General features: G+C 42.0%; 2 protein-coding genes across 4 annotated transcripts in view; one reads left to right on the forward strand and one right to left on the reverse strand.

Moving 5' to 3' along the window:
• Positions 1-9312, reverse strand: part of SULT1C3 (sulfotransferase family 1C member 3) — a 34179-nt gene extending 24867 nt beyond the window's left edge. For both annotated transcript variants that reach the window (XM_038550865.1, XM_038550866.1), the window contains exon 1: positions 9117-9312. The gene's annotated coding sequence lies outside the window, so the exon portion shown is untranslated. The remainder of the gene's footprint in view (positions 1-9116) is intronic.
• Positions 9313-12878: 3566 nt separating this feature from the next.
• The window catches only part of LOC106559386, a 74018-nt gene continuing 66935 nt past the window's right edge, over positions 12879-19961 (forward strand). For both annotated transcript variants that reach the window (XR_005365711.1, XM_038550868.1), the window contains exon 1: positions 12879-13572. The gene's annotated coding sequence lies outside the window, so the exon portion shown is untranslated. The remainder of the gene's footprint in view (positions 13573-19961) is intronic.

Genomic DNA, 19961 nt, shown 5'->3' on the forward strand with positions numbered 1-19961 from the left:
TTTCTTAAAGTTTTGTGTGTCTGATACCAATGGCCACTATGGTAGCTACTCTTTAGATAGTGTTTTTTCCTGGTATACATTTTCCTAGGCTTACTCATTTTATTGTTTACTGGTTTCTTTCTGCCATTAAGAAATCCAGTCTCTTAAATAGTTCTTTTTTTTTTTTCCTTCTAACATGTTTTTCTTCCCTACTTTGCAAAATAGTATTTTATCTGGTGTTCTCAAGTTTCTGGGACAATATCTAAGATTGTATTTATTCTTATTTACCTTGCCTGGAACTTGTACTTTTTGATATCAAGTATTTGTAAGTTTCATAGAGTATTTCACATATTGTCTTTCTCCCACTGTCTTTGTTCTTACCTTGTGGAACTAACTGGCTTTATGTCTGACGTTCTGATTCTGTCTTCGTATCTCTTAGCCTCTCCATATTTTCCTTTGCTCTGCTTCTCTGGCTGTAGTCTATGTGATTTCCCCAGCCCTCCCTTTTATTTTATGAATTCCCTTTCCAGTTGGAAAGAGAGTGGCAGTGTGTTATCCTGCCGGCAGCGCCATGCTTATCAAAGATGGCATGTGGGGCGGCTCAGTTTATTGAGCTGGGGGTGGTACAAATGAGTGTGTAGAGGAGGTTTCCATGATAAGCCTCTGGTCTAGGGTTTTTTTTGGCTCATGGACAGTTGTTAACTGTCTCCAGTTTGGTCAGGTCAATGGCAGCTGGATGATTTTCATGTTCAAGGCCGTCCTATTTGGGAGGGACATTGCCCAGGAACCATTGCCAAGGAAGTTACCCAGGTTTCAGTGCATACAAATGACCACACAAAGGCTATGCTTAACCACAAGGCATATGCCTTTCCTCTAATCTGGGTCACCAGCCATTTGGGCTCTCAACCTCTGACCCTACCAACCACTCTGCAGGCTCCCCATATCCCGTGTTAATCCAGGACTCCTCAGCTCCACCATTCTGGCCTTTCTTGGTTACCACTCCCACACTCCGTATTGCTCCCACATCTCCAGGTCACGAGGGAGCTGTTGCCACACTGGTCTGGGCCTACTGCAGGGCACCACACTTGTGGTAGCCCTTGCAAATACATTGTTCTGAATTGCAAATAACACTCCTAACCCAAACACTGGAAACTGGTCATGCTGCAAGGGGGGGGGGGGCACCCTTTCAGCCACTGGCCCTTTGATTTCATAGACCACTGCCTCTGTCACTGGCACTATCTGCTTCACTATTACGTGTGTAGATACATTTCCCAGCCTACTGCTGGCTACACCCACCAGGACAGATCGTTTTTCTTTCCTAAGTCCGTCCTGCCCCCATTCAGCCCTCCTTGGCACCACTGACTCAGCTCAAGGATCTCATCTTACTGCCCGTTTAACACGGCCCTAGGCTCTCCTGCAGGATGTCCAATGGAACTTTCACCTCCCCTACCACAGTAGGCCTCTGGCATTACTGAACCCCTCAGTGGTCTTTTAAAATCCCTGCTCCTTAAGTTCCAGGACAGTACATGGACTCTTAAACGGGCTTCCTTGCTGCAGTGACAATTTAAACTTTTGGCCACGTGGCTACCACTTTCCTTACATCAACTGGGCTTGCTTGGCTGTGCTGCCTGATTGCTATCAGAGGGGAATCTGCTGCCTTCATCTTATGGGAGGAGATTATTTACAAGTTTCCCAACAATTTTGAGTCCCTTACCAATTTAAAATGTCAATCATGGGGCACCTGGGTGGCTCAGTCGTTAAGCACTCTGCTCTTGATTGAGGCTCAGGTCATGATTTCAGAGTCGTGAGATTGAGTCCTGCCTCAGGCTCTGTGCTCAGTGTGGACTCTGCTGGAGATTCTCTCTCCCTATCCCATTGCTCCTCCCCCTGCTTGTGTATGCTCTCTAGCTCTGTCTCAAAATAAATAAATAAAAAATAATAAAATAAAATAAAATGTACATCATCTCTCCTTCCAATATTCATTAGTGACCCAATGGGGGATACCTGGTTAGTGATCACCCCCTGGTTATAGACAGTCCTGGCCCATTAGAAAAACGAAGACCCCTCTGCTGCTGGACCACACCTACCCACTTGATATGCAAATTCCAGCTGAAATTCCAAAGTGTAGTGGCCTTAGTGGATGGCTCATTCCTCCTAATCACACCTCCCCATAGGAAGTGGAGACAGTTGCACCCAGAGCAACCAACAGAAGAGTGTGGATCCTTAAAAGGGGGAAAGAGGCCCTCAGGTTGGCTGACACCAGCAACATTAGAAGATGGCAGTGTGGTGCAACAGTCACAATAGTTGGCCCTACTCCACCTTGGAGGAGGCCACCAGTGGGTTGCCAACCCACAACAGCCCCAGAGTAAATCTCCACATGGGGCAGTCAGTGTGTAGGCTTGAAAACTATAAAATGCAAATGTTCACTGCTGCCTCTTGTACTGTGCCGTCTGGGTGGTGGTGCTTCTCCTGTCCCTGGAAAAGCTGAAACAGCACAGCCACTCGTTTGCAATTGCACCCAGGGTTGGGGCATGGCTAGTGTTTGAAGTCAGCCCTTCAGGGTTTGAGCCTGAGATGACACCAGATGTGGATACTAGCTGATGAGTCAAGCTTTCTCTCTCACATTTAAGGGACCCCTGGCACAAATGCTTAAAGGCCACCAGCCCTGCCCGATTTGGTCACGAGCATCCTGGCCTCCAGAAACAGGCCATTACACTGCCCTAATTTCAATCCTAATTGGCTGATAGGTTTATGCAGTTCAGATGCATCTCTGGTACTACCAACCAGGCCACTCCTTAAACTGCTGGGAGCATATCACACAATTTTCTTTAGATCAAGGCTATCCAGGTGCTTCAAATGGTTCTGTTCAATGATAGACTCATGCCTTGGAAGAGAGTACTATTCAGTCATTTGTGAGGTGCATCTCTGGGGGCCCCCAAACTTTACTGAGAATTTGTGATACCAGTAAATGCTCCTGGCAGTGCAAGCAAACCTTAATCAGGGCATCTTGAATCCATGAGACCTTTTGGCCTCTCAGTGCCCCTCCTGAGTCACCCTCCTCTGGGATGGTTCCTTCATCTGTGGCAATGCTGGAGATGATGACACCCAGGCCCATGATGGCATGGCAATCTGAGACATGACCACATGGACAGCGAGGATTCAAGATGTGGCAGTGTCCTCACCCATGACACAGCCTCATCTTGAATGGTACCTCTGGGACCTTTGCCTGTAGCAGAGATGGCACCCAGCAATGCATGACAGCTGATGATGGTGAACACTCTCCAGCTTGGTTGTGAACTGAACTCTTACTTATCATAATTCCCTGCTGGTAACCCCCTTGAGTGGTGTTTTCCAGAGCTAGCTATGTTTACCCCAAGCCTCCTTGCTTGCCGCTTGACTGTGAGGCAGGCTCCTCTCTACTGTGACTTTAAGCTTTAGAAAGCCAGGTATGTGTCCAGTTTTACAACCTTGTGCCCCCCCACCCCCGCCCCCAAAACCCTTTACTCAATGGCTTACTCTCACCACTCTTGTTAGATTGGTCCTCATCATGCATCCTACTAGGAGTTAGTGAATTTAATTTCTGTTGAGAGGACCCTTCCCTGGCTGCAGATACCACCACCACCACAGCACCTTTACAGGATCAAAGCTGCAGAGTCACCTTCCTACACACCCCAAGGGGACCCTTCCCCATCAGTCACCATACAGGGCTCCATGATCTTCCTGTGAAGCCTCTAATCATCTTGTTCGTTAGTCACTCCTTAGTGATTTCTTAGTACAGACGGTTGGCTTTAGATTCCTTATCGACACAGCAAGAAGGTGTATGTGCTATAAAGACTACCACGTGCTGCATATATATATATCGATGATTCTGGACAAATTCAGACAACTCAACGGTTACAAGTATTCCATAATCTCACCCTAGTTATCAAATCTACTTTAACCTTATCCAAAGACTCTGACTTATTTTGTTGGCTGGACTTCAATAAATGAAGGGAATGGTGTGACAGGATTTCAAACTGTGGTTTGTTCAATGATACTACTGATTGACATTTATGCTTTGCTCACATGTTTCATATACTGGGTGACCAATCCCTCCCTTTTAGTGGCTTTTATTTTTTTTTTATTTTTATTTTTTTAGTGGCTTTTATTATCTCTGCTGCCTGGGCAGTGCCCATGATTTTCCATAAAGACTAATGCCAAGGGATCGCGGGGTCAGTTGCAATGAGAAAACAGCTATTTTGATTTGCTGCCTAGGCATTTTACAGTATGACAGCCCTGCTCACACCCAAGATCTAGAATTCAGACTAGGACCTGAGTTTAGGATTGGCACCATAATTTCCTGGTTCATTTCCCCCAGGCATCTTCTAAAATAACTACTTAGAGTTAAGCCCACAACCAGTGACCTCCATCTCGACCTCCTTGTAATTAGGAGGTGCTTGCTCCCCTGCTCTCAATCCACTGCTTGCTGGTGACCTGGGCCTGAAGACTGCCCTTCCCCCAGCTCATTGCAACACCTCCCTTCTGGGATCTCTAAATAATAAGTCTTGTGGCTTTACTCTCTTTGTTTGGGTGCATTGAAACTGGATCTTTAATCAAAATGACTCCAAAGTTTTCACTTGCCCAAAGAGGGAGCTCAGATGTTGAGGAAGGTACCTGTTGCCCCTGTGTGGGTGGCTTGCACCTCTTCATTCAGCAGGTTATAGCTCAATACACTTGCTCTGCCTTCTCAGCGCAATTTACAATCAGTAACACTTTATATGTGGGACTTCTTTAGCTCTATTTGGAAGGTAAGTTCCTCCAGGAAACATTTTTGTTTGCTTTGCTGGGCTGTGTGTCTGCTTTTTAAGCATTTCAGCTGATCTCTATGGAAGAATACAGCTAACAAATGTAAAAGAAATGATAGATCTAAAGACAGCACCAGTGGAAGTTGAACACCACTGGATACAATGTTGAGAGAAATGGGATAGTCACACAGTTTCGAAGCATCCAGTCACAGCAAATTACAGAGGGGAAGATGCTTTCTAATGAAGAGACCTGGAGGGGAGTCACCTCTACCAACTGTCAGTTAGCGACCCTGACAGCAGGATGACCTGCATTATATGCCAGCTGTGATGCAGCAAGATGTCAGAAGCAGGACGTGGGGCATTTTCTGGTAATAATGTTTGAACTTCCATTTGATCATGAAGAAATGATTGGATACAACCACAATGGGGATGTTCTGTGAGACAACTAGCCTGAGTTCTTCAAACCAATCAACATTAGGGAAATATATAGCAAAAGAAAGAAAATGTTTGGGCCAGGGGTACTGTCCCAGGCTGTAAGAGACGAAAGAGACGGAACAAAATGTAATGCAAGGAACTTCACTGAATTCTGAATAGGGCAAAAAGCAGCTTTAGAGGACATTCTTGGGTCAGTTGGGAAATTTGCACAGACTGTACGTCCAGCAGTGTTATGATGAGAGAGGAGAACGTCCTCATTTTAGGAAATATCAGCTGAAGTACGTTGGGGTGGGGTGGGGAGTGTAACAGTGACCTCAACTTACATTCTGATGTTTCTTTAAAATAATATATACATTAGTTCGTATATATACACAGTGTGTATGTACACAGATACATGTATGTAGGGGGGCTGGGGAAGGTGCAGCATAATCTTACTAGGTCATCTAGGGGAACATTTACAGGTATTCTTTGCACTATTTAAAAAATTTCTATGTAGTTTAAAATTTTTTTAAATAAAAATATTGGAGGAAAACAAAAGTCTCACTTGTTTTTCTGACATCTAGATACTGTGAGTGTGGGCTTCTAACATGGGTGATGACCAGCTGGTGATTTTTTCATGAGTGGGGAGATTTCTCCCCCCTCCCCGGTCCCCAGGCCAAGATGAGGAGGTCCCTTGCCTCCCGTCTTCTCAGGATGAGCTTTTCCTGAAGTTCTGCCTCTTGCCAGGCTCCCCTTCCTGCAGGGCGCTGGGCTTCCTTTCCTAGCCCCTCTCCCTGGCTGTCAGAGCCAGAGCTCAGCATCAGACACCTTCCCCCCACCACCCCGATCCTCCTGGGGAGCGTTCAGGGTTGTGGATTTTTACTTGAAGTTTTGCTGGCTTCACAATACATTTTAAAAGATATATTTAAAAAACATTTTGTCTAGCTTTTAAAAAAGATGTTCTGCTGCTAAAGGCCTGTTTGGGGTATTTACTTCTCTAAACATACAAGTCTCTTCGGCTGTGCCCAACCTATACTCTAAGGTATTGATGGCTTTCTATTCTTATTACCTGAAGTTCTAAGCAATCTTCATATGCTGTCTGTGCTTTCTGCTGGTTCTTTCTAAGTGAGGGTGTAATTTTGCGTCTGAGATCATTTTCTGTGGGGACATGTGTCCGAGTCTTCTCTGGTCTGGTTGAGGTTTTGGTTGTGTTCCTGCCAGGTGGCCCAGTGGTATTACTAATTTGTGATTGGTTTTTCTATTAAGTTATTGTGTTGGGGGTTCCTGAGCCAAGTGGGTCATGTAATTTGATCTGTAGCACAGATTCATAGTTATAAATTCTGAGGGGACACTTCTTTTTCATCCACAACCCAGAATGACATAGTTAAATTTCTTCACTATTTCCTAGTACTGAGACCAGTTTTCTCCAGAGTGCTCTGAGGGACCCAAGTTCACAATGGAACTGTGTCCAGGCTCTCACAGGTCTCCACTCCTGACCTTCACAGGCATTAACGTGAGATGGGCATTTGACCCAGCACACCCAGCGCCAGTACTCTGCTACACCAAACCTTTTTTCCTGGGCACCTTTTTCTTCCTTCATACTCAGCTCCACATTTAATAGAATGTTTGCTGTATGTAATGGAGTTTCTTGGTGTTTGCATTGGCAGGAGTTTCAAGTAAATTTGTCTGTTTTGTTATTGGAACAGAAAGTTCCTTAATCTATTATTTTTGGTTTAGGTAAAAACAAACAAACAAACAAACAAACAAAAAACCCAAACAAACACCAACAAAACCTGTAATTCTGTAAACAGGCAGAAAGCACCTCCCTGAGCACATGTTTAAACTTTTTAAAAGTCTTACATTGAGTCAAACAAAACCCACATTTATTTAAAAATAAAATTCTTTCCTGAATTAAAGGTCATCTAAACACATTAAGTTTGGTGAAAACAATTTCCATGGCATACAAAAACAAACTTTGCCTTGGAAGTCTATAAACAAACTCATTTCAACTTCCCAGTCCAGGAAACATTCTATTCATTTTGGTGCCTCTAGTGCTGGTCTGATAACTGGCACAGGGTGAGAGCCTGATTTTTATTCTTGTCATTAAATGACTTTGAAATTGTTTATCCACCCATCAAACAGGAAGAATCATCTTTTTCTTCTCGAATCACAGCTTGCCTTCTGCCCACCCCTAACCCCAACTGTACATCATCATTACTGCTACTTACAGACAAAGTCCCAGCCTATAGATTTCCTTGTGGGAAAAGGGAATTGGCATGGGGTCAGCTCTTCTGTACACGGTGAAGGTGGAACTTTCATCCTGGTTCCCAAGGGAATTTCAGATCCTTTGGATACAACCTTGATCACAGCTAAGGCAATGAAGGTTTGCGTGTGACAAGATTTGCCCAGGACACTAGCCTTTGAGTGCCCCGACAGACCTCTGGGGCTGGTGCTCTGTCCTGGTGGAATGTGAATGTGTTCTGCTGGGCCAGGGATGCATCTTGCTTCCCTATGCATCTATTTTACTACATCCTCACGCACTTTTGTGGGGCTCCAACGCAGGGTGAAGGGCTCAGGAGCCCACACTGCCCTGTAGAGCAGCTTTCAGGAGGTTACGGGGCGGGGGGCAGGTCCCTCTAGGACACTATGAGTGCCCACTTGAGGGAGAGGTTCAGCTCTGGAAGGTGACAGGGTAATCTGCTGACTTAATCATGCTGGGCACACAGGGATTGTCCTCACCACCCAAGTTCTGGCATCTTGGGGTGGGGGTGGGAAGCTTCAGTAACAGGTCAACTGAAGTAAAGGGTGAAACTTTCAGAGAACCTCTGAGCCTGGTTTATGCAAGATATAGGTAATATAAAATGCCTTGTACAACCTCCGACTCCTGTTTCTCCTGTGGCTTTGGAATGTCGCGACTACCTGGGCAGAAGTTCCTCTATGCCTGGGACTCTCCTTCTGCCCATTGCCCTTCCAGTCTCCTGATAAAGAACTTTCTGGGCCTTCTGTGATTCCAGAAGGTCAGAGCAAAGTGTCTGCAGTTGCCTGGGCTGAACCTTTTTTTCAGAACAACTTGCAGTGAACCTGATTTTTTTTTTTTTTTCAAAACAACTTGCAGTGAACAAGCAGGGAAATCTGGCTCAAGGATGATACTCTTGGCAGAGAACCTGGGATCTGACTGTCCTTGGTTGGTCTGACCCCTGTTTTAGGATGGCCACAGTTGGGCAGCCCAGGTGGCTTAGCAGTTTAGTGCCGCCTTCAGCCTGGAGTGTGATCCTGGAGACCTGGGATCGTCGGGCTCCTTGCATGGAGCCTGCTTCTCCCTCTGCCTGTGTCTCTGCCTCTCTCTCTCTGTCTCCGTGTCTCTCATTTTTTTTTTTTTTTTTTTAAAGGATGGCCACAGTTATCTGACAGACTCAGATTGGAAGCCTTACTCCATGGAGGTGGAGCAGTAGTGTCTCCCACCTGGAGGAGGCAAAGGACCTAGCAATAGTATGCTCGGGGGGAATTTAACTTAACTTTGAGGAAAGAGTTATACTTTAATTCAGTAAGGCCACCATATGATCAATGGACAGAGGCCTTGGGAATATGGGACTAAAATTGTTTTCTCCTTCAGATCTTTGAAAAACATATTTTTCCTTTTTTTTTTTTAAATTTTTTTATTTATTTATGATAGTTACAGAGAGAGAGAGAGAGGCAGAGACACAGGCAGAGGGAGAAGCAGGCTCCATGCACCGGGAGCCCGATGTGGGATTCGATCCCGGGTCTCCAGGATCGCGCCCTGGGCCAAAGGCAGGCGCCAAAATGCTGTGCCACCCAGGGATCCCCTATTTTTCCTTTATGAGCTTAAGAGACTTTTTTCCCATCTTCCCGACCTTGCTCTCTGTTCTAGAGGGAAACTAATCTGGTGATTTCATATAAGGACTTTCAGGAAATACTCACAAGATTCCAGCTGAGTAGTTTAATGAGACCTTGATCTTTCCTTTCTGTTTGCTTTAGGTGTTTTCTCCAGGATGCTTTGTGATTTCAAAGCTTCAGAAGTGTGCCACAGATCAGGAGGGCCGGTGGAGCAGGACTTACATTGATCCTGTGCCTTGGTTCCCTTGATATAGGATCTGCTTAAGGTAGGTCAAGGATCAGGCTATATCTATGCTTCACAATGGAAAGAGGTGGTGAAGGAAATAACCAATGAAAGCTCTGGTGATTATCTCCAGCAGATCTCACTGACAACACAGACCTTTGGTTCCAAACTGTTTTTGCTTTGTGACTATACATTTTCTGACACTGGCAAACTATTTTGGAATTGCAAATTTGGAATTATAAGGAGGAGTAATTTTGTGGCATGCACAGTGTCACTTTTCCTCCTGTACTTGTAGTGTACTTTGAAAACTGATGAAGGAATTCTTTCCAATGAACTCTGATGTGTCCTCAGAATCCTCCTTAAACAATGTTCCAAAGAGTCACTTCCATTACTTGCCATTGATAGTAGTAGGCTAAAAGATGAAACCTATTTGCCATCCCTGGTTTATAGTGTACATAATGCTCTGATAGGATATGCCAAAAGTTAAAAATGCAGTGGATTTTCTTTGTTTAGAATTCCATTCATTGATAATTGCAAACTAAGCATTTTTATTTTGTTTTGTTTGTTTCATTGGACTCCCTGGGTGCCTCACACAATTCTATAGTCATAAAATATCCTTCTGGACACACTGCAGGGTTATCTTACACATTTAAAAAAATCTCTTTGCTTTTATTTACTTCACAAAGTGATAGCTACATTTGTTTCTGATTTTATTTCACTCAGTTTAAATTGCATTTTTTCTGATATTTTCAAAACTTAATATTTGCCCACTTACAGAAATTACCGTGTAAGGAAACTGAACCCCCAAATGAATTAAGTCAAACAATAAGGAGCTAACACTTATTAAAGGCTAATATATATTAGGCTCAATTTCGAAGTGCTTTACTTGTATTATTATAATTTTAAAGTTCTGACCATAATCATGCCAGAGAGATACTATCGTTTTTCCTATTTTACAGATAAGGAACCTAAGTCTAACAGAGCTTAAATAACCCCCCAGAATCCTATCTTTGGCCAGGAAGTTGAGGTTCAAAGCTTCTTGGTCACTATACTGTTCTTACCACAGTGGAAAGAGAAGTTTCAAGTGTAAAGGTGATCATTACAGTTCAGTGCCAAGATGCTCACATTGAACAGACAGAATGGGATATATTAGATCCATTGAATTCTCCACATTTTCAAGCAATGACTTTATGTTATAAAATTAGATTAGATTATGAAATTAGAGTGGTAAACATAACTGTCTAAATAAACCATACTTTAAGGTTCTATATGTTAAACCAATTATCTTACCTACTAAGATAGGTAAGCCAAGTGTTTACTGAAGATCCTTGCTCTGAACTATAAAACTAAATTCTAATATACTATATATTTGATTTCAGTTTATGAAATCTGTTTGTTTCTGTTTGTTCTGGGGAGAAAAGAGTGAGACGGTAGAAATCATATACCTCTCTTTACAAGGATTGGCAATTTCTGGAAATTTTATGTTCTGAACTTTCAACAACACTGTTAATATTCATCAACTCTTGAGGCCCACACCCAGAACTTAAATCACAGTTATCTGGATGATGTGTTCAATTGTGAACCACAAATAAAACTTAATAATTGCTTCTGCTACCCATGTAGAAATGCCTCAGGACTTCTAACTGAACTAGCCAATGGGAAGGATGGCAGAATGAATCCTCAGGGAGAAGTGACCAGCGAAGGCTGGACTGCTGTTCACATCTGGACTATAATAATTTAAATAGTAAGTGGGTTTGTGGGTACCATGTAGGGAAATACAGAGTATAGGAACTTAGATAGTTCAGAACTAGAAAACTATGGAGTCTTTTGTCTGAACTCTTAGGTAGATAAATGGTCCTTATTTGTCCATCCATGCATCGATCCATTGTCCAACAGATAGTTACTAAATAACTTCCATATGCTAGGCATCTCCTGAATGCGATGAAGCTTCACATCTGGTACAGGGAGACAGATAACAACAAAATGATAAACAAGATTGTAGCAGGTGCTATGCTATGAAGAAATAAGAAAAGCCATGATAAAGAGCAATGAGGTCATGACATGATAAAGAGCTGAGAGTCATGGAAGTGCTCTTGGAGGTGGTGGAATTCAGGCGGGAAGGAAGCCAGGCTAGCCAAGAGCCTTGACAAGGGAATAGCAGGCCGACAGAGCAGCAGGTCCTAAGACTCAGGGCATTACCTGCTTCTGAGCCAATAGAAGGCTCCAGTGTACTGACCTGGGGCAAGATCAAAAAGTAGATGGTGATCAGGTTAAGCAGATTTTGGGACTGAAAGCAAGTGTGGGTTTTATTCTAAATTAAGAGGACCCCTTTGAAGGGTTTGAGTCCCTTGCTAAAAACCAGAGCTGTGATTTACACCAGACAGGGAGCACACTGACTGCTGTTGGAAAATGGTTGGTAGGACACAGGAATGCCAAAGAGGAAGAGAATTTCAGAAACTCTTCTGCAGTCACATAATTACTTATTGGAATTTGTTCAGCTTTGGAATAATGTTACAAAGGCGTTCACTTTATAGACTCATTCTGGAGTATAGGTTTTGGCAACAGTTATGGGAACATGTACTCTGGTTAATGCTATTACAGACCTGTGGCATCCATGGGGAAAAAAACCAGTCACAGATCCCAGCTGCCTTACCTGTTGGCACCTTTTTAGTGAACACACCTGTTGGGGTGTATTGACTTACTATTTGGACACCTGAATTAATTTCTGTCCACAAAAGAAGCATTTTCATAGAAAGTTAGACTCACTAGTTACTTGTGAGATATCACATGATTTCATCATTGGTGGGCTTAAAAACAAGAGGATTAAAGAATTATTTACCTGATTATGAGGAAGTAGAGGGCATGTTGGAGCCTGTGAACACATTTGATCTGTGGATAATGGGCTTGTCCTGGCTGCCCACTGACTTCTTCCTTCCTTCCAGGTGAAGAAGAAAAATGCAGTTGAGTGAAACTCAACTTTCAGAAAGGGATAGGACTATAATTTTAGGTAAGTTTGTATTTGAGACCAAAATGAAACAAAACAAAAAATTTTAGGGGAGAAAAGTAAACTTTTCTAGTGATGGAGTCCCACGCCCGGGAAACTTACTACCTCAATGTGTATTTCTTTAATAGATTCTTCTTTAATTAATGAACTTCCTGAGATAGGGGCCATGACCCATCTGCATGTCCCCAGAGTCTGTTCTTTGTCCTGGTTGGGATAGGAGGTCACAGGACAGTGTATAGAGAGGGAGTTAGTTGAGATGGGTCCTGAAGGTGTTCTACGGGATGTTGGTATTTTAAATATTTTATTTATCTATTCATGAGAGACATATACAGAGAGAGGCAGAGACACAGGCAGAGGGAGAAGCAGGTTCCTCTCAAGGAGCCTGATGTGGGACTTGATCCAGCAACTGGGGATCCCACCCTGGGCCAAAGGCCGGCCCAACCGCTGAGCCAGCTAGGCATGCTGGGGCGTTGGTATTTTCAGAGAATTCACGTCTCCTTAAGGGAAGACTCATGATTGCCAAGTTAGGAGGCTGGGTGGGGCAAAAGCATGTGAATCTCGCTCCGGAGTTGAACTGGAACCAAATCAGGCTTGGCTGCTTGGAAACTCATGACTGACATGGAGACTTTTCCCAGCAAAGCTATAGTTAGGACTTTTTCCTAACCAAGTAGGAAAATGAGTGCAACTAGTCTCTCCTGAGTGGCTTGGAGTGTCTGGCCCTCAGCTTGTAACCATTCTTGGAACGTGTAGCTGGGAACTAGTCAGCTCAAAAGAGAGTCTAGAAAGAAATTCAGACACATTTGTTAAAGGTCAAGAGAAAATGATACTTCCATTGCAATCTTTAGCAAGTTACAGTTGCCTTTGCCTGGACTACCTCCCAACTTAGCTTTTGGCCAGGATCTTGTTATGAGTTGAATTGTGTTTCCCTAAATTCTTATCTTGAAGTCCTAAACCTTAGTATTTCAGAATGTATATTTGGAGATGAGGTCTTTGAGTAGTTAAAGTGAAGTCGTTAGGGTGGACTCTAATCTAGTCTGACTCATGTCCTTATAAGAGGGTTGATTAGGGCAGAGAGCACACGGAGAGACCATGTGAGGACACAGCAAGATGGCAGCAATTTGTAAGCCAAGGAGAGACGCCTCAGGAGAAACCAAACCTGGCAACACCTTGATCTTGGATTTCTAACCTCCAGAACTATGAGAAGATAAATTCTGTTGTTTGAATCACTCAGTCTATGGTATTTTGTGTATCAGCCCAGCAAGCTACTATGGATATTCCTCAAGACTCAGCTGAAGCTTCTCACCTCCTTGGTGGTAAGCTTGACCTGTGGTGGTCCTCCTTGACCTCTGTCCCCTGCTCTACACTGTTTTTTGCCCCTCTCCTCAGGTGACTGTATAATCTATCACCTAGTGGAGTAAAGGGTTTAATTTTAGCAATTCTCACAGGATAATGGATTTAAACTTGTTGTTTCCTGGGTGAACAGGAGATGTAGGGTCATCCCTTGATCTGAACCTCCATGACACTTCGTGATATAATGTTGTCAGTAAATCTCTGAATGAGCATCTCTCTCACCAAAAAGATCATAAGCTTCTCAAAAGCAGAGATGTGACTTGATGACTCTGTGTCCCCAGTCACTGAACAGTGCCTGGCACATTGTAGCCAATCTGTATGTATTTACTGAATGAATAACTACATTTATATAGAAACTTGATGGCTTGGGACACCTGGATGGCTCAGCGGTTGAGCATCTGCCTTTAGCTCAGGTCGTGATCCCAGGGTCCTGGGACTGAGTCCCACATCAGGCTCCCTGGAGGGAGCCTACTTCTCTCTCTGCCTATGTCTCTTCCTCTCTGTGTGTGTCTCTCATGAATAAGTAAATTTTTTTTTTTTTTAAAGAAACCTGATGGCTTGATGGGCTTAAAACTAATGGTATTTATTCAGTTCAAAAAAATCTCTAAAGTATAGGAAGAAAATCAAAGTTAACATAATTCCATGACCTATTAACTTGTTAACATTAATTCAAAACTGAAAGTAAGAAAAAATTTAAAAACACAAAGGCATGGGGCAGCCCCAGTGGCTCAGCGGTTTAGCGCCGCCTTCAGCCCAGGGCTTGATCCTGGAGACCCGGATCGGGTCCCACGTCAGGCTCCCTGCATGGAGCCTGCTTCTCCCTCTGCCTGTGTCTCTGCTTTTCTCTCTGTCTCTCTCTGTCTCTCTCTGTGTCTCTCATGAATAAATAAATAAAATATTTAAAAACAAAAACAAAAAAACACAAAGACAAGATAGGTTGGAAAGTAGTCTTTCTTCCCTCTGTTTCTACTCTCAGCTCTTTTTTCCAAAGGTAAACAATTGTCAATGTTTTCTAATGTATCTTTCCAATAAAAGGTTACACAAATATGTGTGTAGGTGTACTATCTATTTTTTATCCTTTATCTATCAATCACCTCTGTTTTATTTCTCTATTTTATCTTGTTTATCCAGAAGAGATCATCCTAAACACACTGCTCTGTACTTTGCTTTTTAAAACAATTTTATTTATTAGGGGGGAGGGGCAGAGGGAGAGGGAGAGAGAATCTCCAGCACACTCCCCACTGAGCATGGAACCCAACCTGGAGCTTGACCTCATGACTCTGAGGTCATGACCTGAGCCAAAATCAAAAGTCAGACCCTTAACTGACTGAGTCCCTCAGGTGCCCCTGTATCTTGCTTTTCTAAGCTTAGTAAAGCTCATGTAGCTTTTGATTTGAGTGCCTACAGATGTTCCTTCTCATTCACTCTTTTGCGTGACTACTCTATTCCATTGGAAAGATACACTTATAGTTTATTTAAGCAGTCCCCTAGGCTGTAGAGAGTTTTTCTGGACATACGTTTTGGAAAGTTTCATGATCAGATCTGCACTGCAAAATTGTAGGGCAGGGAAATGTACATTTAAAGTTTTGATAGATACAGTCAAATTTCCTCCAAGAAAAGAAGTACACTCCCACTACAGGATGAGCATCTATCTGCTTCCTCATACCCCTTCTGCACTGGGTATTCTCCAACATTGTGATATTTATTAGTTTATGAGGAGAAACGTACCCTGTTTGAATAGAAGCCATTTACATATAAGAAACCAAATATTTGCACATGTATTTCAATACCCCAGTTATCATTTGTCTTTTAACTTTGTGGCCTGTTTCTCTGGTAGTTAATGTATATAAATATATCCATACTTAAATTTGTCAATATTTTCCTTTATGGCTTCTGGGTTTTGTGCTCTGCTTTGCAAGAGCTTCTTTATTCTGAGATTCAAAGTAATTCTTTAATTTCTTTTTGCTTTTAAATCATTGATTCATTAGGAATCTATTCATTTTATTTTATTTAAACAATTTTTTTTAAAGATTATTTATTTATTTGAGAGAGAGAGAGAGAGCATGAGCATGCACAAGCAGGGTGAGCTGCAGGCAGAGGGAGAGGGAGAAGCAGGCTCCCTGCTGAACAGGGAGCCTGATATGGGGCTCAAACCCAGGACCCTGGGATTATAACCTGAGCTGAAGGCAGATGCTTAACCAACTGAGCACTGGTTAAGCAAATGCTTAACCAACTGAGCCACCCAGCTCCCCCTGGAATCTATTCATTTAATGGGAAGACTTTGGTAAGATGTCAGCCTTATTTGGTTCAAGTGTTAGCCCCTGATTTTTTTAAATTTAAATTCAAGTTAGTTAACATATACTTCATTACTTCCTTCAGGGTAGAGTTCAGTGAGTTCAGTGACTCATGTATATAACACACAGAGCTCACCACATCAAGTGCTCTCCCTAATGCCTCTAATTCAGACACCCCATTCCACTGCTAACCTCCCCACAGTAACCCTCAGTTTATTCCCTATAGTTAAGAGTCTTTTATTGTTTGCCTCCCTCTCCATTTTTATCTTATTTTATATTCCTTCCTTTCCCCTATGTTCAAATATTTTGTTATTTAAATTCCACTATGAATGAAGTCATATAGTATTTGGTTTTCTCTAACTGACTTACTTTGCTTGGCATTAAACCCTCTAGTTCCATCCATGTCATTGCAGATGGCAAGATTTCATTCTTTTTGATGGCTGAGTGATATTCCGTTGCACATATATACCACTTCTTCTTTATCCATTCATCTGTCCCTGGGCTTCTGGGCTTTTTCCATATTTTAGCCATTGTGTGCATTGATGCTATAAGCATTGGGGTGCATGTTCCCCTTCAAATCACTCTTTTTGTATTCTGTGGAATAAATACCTGTGCAATTGCTGGGTCCTAGGGTAGCTCTATTTTTGACTTCTAGAGGACCCTCCATATTGTTTTCCAGAGTGGCTGCACCAGTTTGCATTCCCACCAACAGTGTAAGAGGGTTCCCCTTTCTCTACATCCTAGTCAACATCTGCTGTTTCCTGAATTGTTAATTTTAGCTATTCCGATATGTGTGAGATGGTATCTCATTGTGGTTTTGATTTGTATTTTCCTGATGATGAGCAATGCTTCAAATGCATTGTGGAGCATTTTTTCATTTGTCTGTCAGCCATTTGTATGTCTTTTTTGGAGAAATGTCAGTTCATGTCTTCTGCCCGTTTCTTGACTGGATTTTTTGTTGTTTGGGTGGTAAGTTTCATAAGTTCTTTATAGATTTTCGATACTAGCCTTTTATCTGATATGACATTTGCAAAAATCTTCTCCCATTCTGTGTGTTGTCTGTTAGCTTTGTCGATTGTTTCCTTTGCCATGCAAAAGTTTTTTATTCAGATTAAGTCCCAATAGTTCATTTTTGTTTTTTTTCCTTTGCCTCTGGACACATGTCTAGCAAGGAGCTGCTGTAGCTGAGGTCCAAGAGGTCGTTGCCTGTGTTCTCTAGGATTTTGATGGATTCCTGTCTCACAGGTCTTTCATCTATTTTGAATTTATTTTTGTGTATGCAGTAAGGAAATGGTCCAGTTTCATCTTCTCATGTAGCTGAACAGTTGTCCCAATACCATTTGTTGAAGAGACTGTCTTTTTTCAGTTGGATATTCTTTCCTATTTTGTCAAAGATTAGTTGACCATAGAATTGAGGGTCCATTTCTGGGTTCTCTTCCATTGATCAATGTGTCTGTTTTTGTGTCAGTGCCGTACTGTCTTGAGGATTATAGCTTTGTAGTAGAGCTTGCAGTCTGCAATTGTGATGCCTCCATCTTTGGTTTTCTTTTTCAACATAACTGGCTATTAAGGATCTTTTCTGGTTTATACAAATTTCTGAATTCTTTGTTCCAGCTCTGTGAAAAATGCTAGTGTTATTTTGGTAGGGATAGCATTGAATGTACATGTAGACTGCTTTGGATAGCATAGATTTTTTTAAAAAGATTTATTTATTTATGAGAGAGAGAGAGAGAGAGAGAGAGAGAGACAGGCAGAGGGAGAAGCAGGCTCCATGCAGGGAGCCTGATGTGGGACTTGATTCTGAGTCTCCAGGATCATGCCCTGGGCTGAAGGCAGCACTAAACCGCTGAGCCACCCAGGCTTCCCTAGCATAGACATTTTAACAATATTTGTTCTTCCAATCCATGAGCATGGAATATTTTTTCATCTCTCTGGGTCTCCCTCAGTTTCTTTCATAAGTGTTCTACAGTTTTCAGAGTATATATCTTTTACCTCTTTGGTTAGGTTTATTCCTAGATATTACATGGTTTTTGGTGTAGTTGTAAATGGGATCAATTCCTTGATTTCTCTTTCTTTTATCTCATTGTTAGTGTATAAAATGCAACTGATTTTTATGTGTTGATTTTATATCCTGTGACATTGCTGAATTGCTGTATGAGTTCTAACAATTTTGGGGTGGAGTCTTTGGAGTTTTCTACCTAGAGTATCATGTCTTCTATGAAGAGTGAAAGTTGACTTATTTGCTGATTTGGATTCTTTTTATTTCTTGTTGTTTTCTGATTGCTGAGGCCAGGACTTCCAGTACTATGTTGAATAACAGTGGTGAGAGTGGACATCCCTGTTGTGTTCCTAACCTTAGAGGAAAAGCTCTAAACTTTTTCTCCATTGAAGATGATATTAGCTGTGGGTTTTTCATAGATGGCTTTTATGATATTGAGATATGTTCCCTTTACTTATACATTGTGGAGGGTTTTAATCCAGAAAGGACACTATTTTGTCAAATGCTTTTTCTACATCTATTAAGAAGATCATATGATTCTTATCCTTTCTTTTATTAATGTGGTGTAGCATATTGATTGATTTGTAGATGTTGAACCGTCCCTGCAGCCGAGGAATAAATCCCACTTGGTCATGGTGAATAATCCTTTAATGTACTCCTGGATCCTATTGGCTAGTATCTTGGTGAGAATTTGGTATCCATGTTCATCAGGGATATTATTCTGTAATTTTTTTGATGGTATCTTGTCCAGTTTGGGATCAAGGTAATGCTGGTCTCATAGAAAGAGTTTAGAAGTTTTTCTTCCATTTCTATTTTTTGTTTTCTAAATTAATTAATTAATTAATTAATTTTCTTATATTTGTTTTTATTTAAGTTCAGTTGGCCAATATATAGTATAACATCCAGTGCTCATCCCATCAAATGCCCTCCTCAGTGTCCATCACCCAGTTACCCAACCCCCATGCACTTCCCCTTCTGCAACCCTTTGTTTATTTCCCAGAGTTAGGAGTCCCTCATGGTTTGTCTCCCTCTCTAATTTTTCCCAGTAGGTTCCCATCCTTTCCCTTATAATCCCTTTCATTATTTCTTATATTCCCCATATGAGTGAAACCACACGATGATTGTCCTTCTCTGATTGACTTACTTCACTCAGCATAGTACCCTCCAGTTCCATCCATGTCGAAGCAAATGGTGGGCCTTTGTCCTTTCTAATGGCTGAGTAATATTCCATTGTATATATAGACCATCTCTTCTTTATCCATTCATCTGTTGAAGGACTTTGAGGCTCCTTCCACAGTTTGGCTATTGTGGACATTTCTGCTATGAACATTGGGGTGCAGGTGTTCTGGCATTTCACTGCTTCTGTATCTTTGGGGTAAATACTCAGTAGTGCAATTGCTGGGTCATATAGTAGCTCTATTTTTGACTTTTTGAGGAACCTCCACACTGTTTTCCAGAGTGACTGCACCAACAGTGTAAGATGGTTCCCTCTTTTTCCACATCCTCTCCAACATTTGTTGTTTCCTGTCTTGTTAACTTTTGCCATTCTCATTGGTGTGAAGTGGTATCTCATTGTAGTTTTGATTTGTATTTCCCTGATGGCATGATGCAGAGCATTTTCTCATGTGCTTGTTGGCTATGTGTATGTGTTCTTTGGTGAAATTTCTGTTCATATCTTCTGCCCAGTTCATGATTGTATTTTTTGTTTCTTGGATGTTGAGTTTAATAAGGTCCTTATAGATCTTGGATACTAGCCCTTTGTCTGATACGTTATTTGCAAATATCTTCTCCCATTCGTAGGTTGTCTTTTAGTTTTGTTGACAGTTTCTTTTGCTGTGCAGAAGCTTTTTATCCTGATTAAGTCACAATAGTTCATTTTTGCTTTTGTTTCCTTTGCCTTCATAGATATATCTTGTAAGAAGTTATATGTCCAAGTTCAAAAAGGGTGTTGCCTGTGTTCTCCTCTAGGATTTTGATGGATTCTTGTCTCACATTTAGATCTTTCAACCATTTTGAGCTTATCTTTGTGTATGGTAAGAGAAAGTTCCAGTTTCATTCT

The sequence above is a fragment of the Canis lupus genome, chromosome 10 (genome assembly GCF_011100685.1).
Source record: "Canis lupus familiaris isolate Mischka breed German Shepherd chromosome 10, alternate assembly UU_Cfam_GSD_1.0, whole genome shotgun sequence".
Classification (NCBI taxonomy): Eukaryota; Metazoa; Chordata; class Mammalia; order Carnivora; family Canidae; genus Canis; species Canis lupus.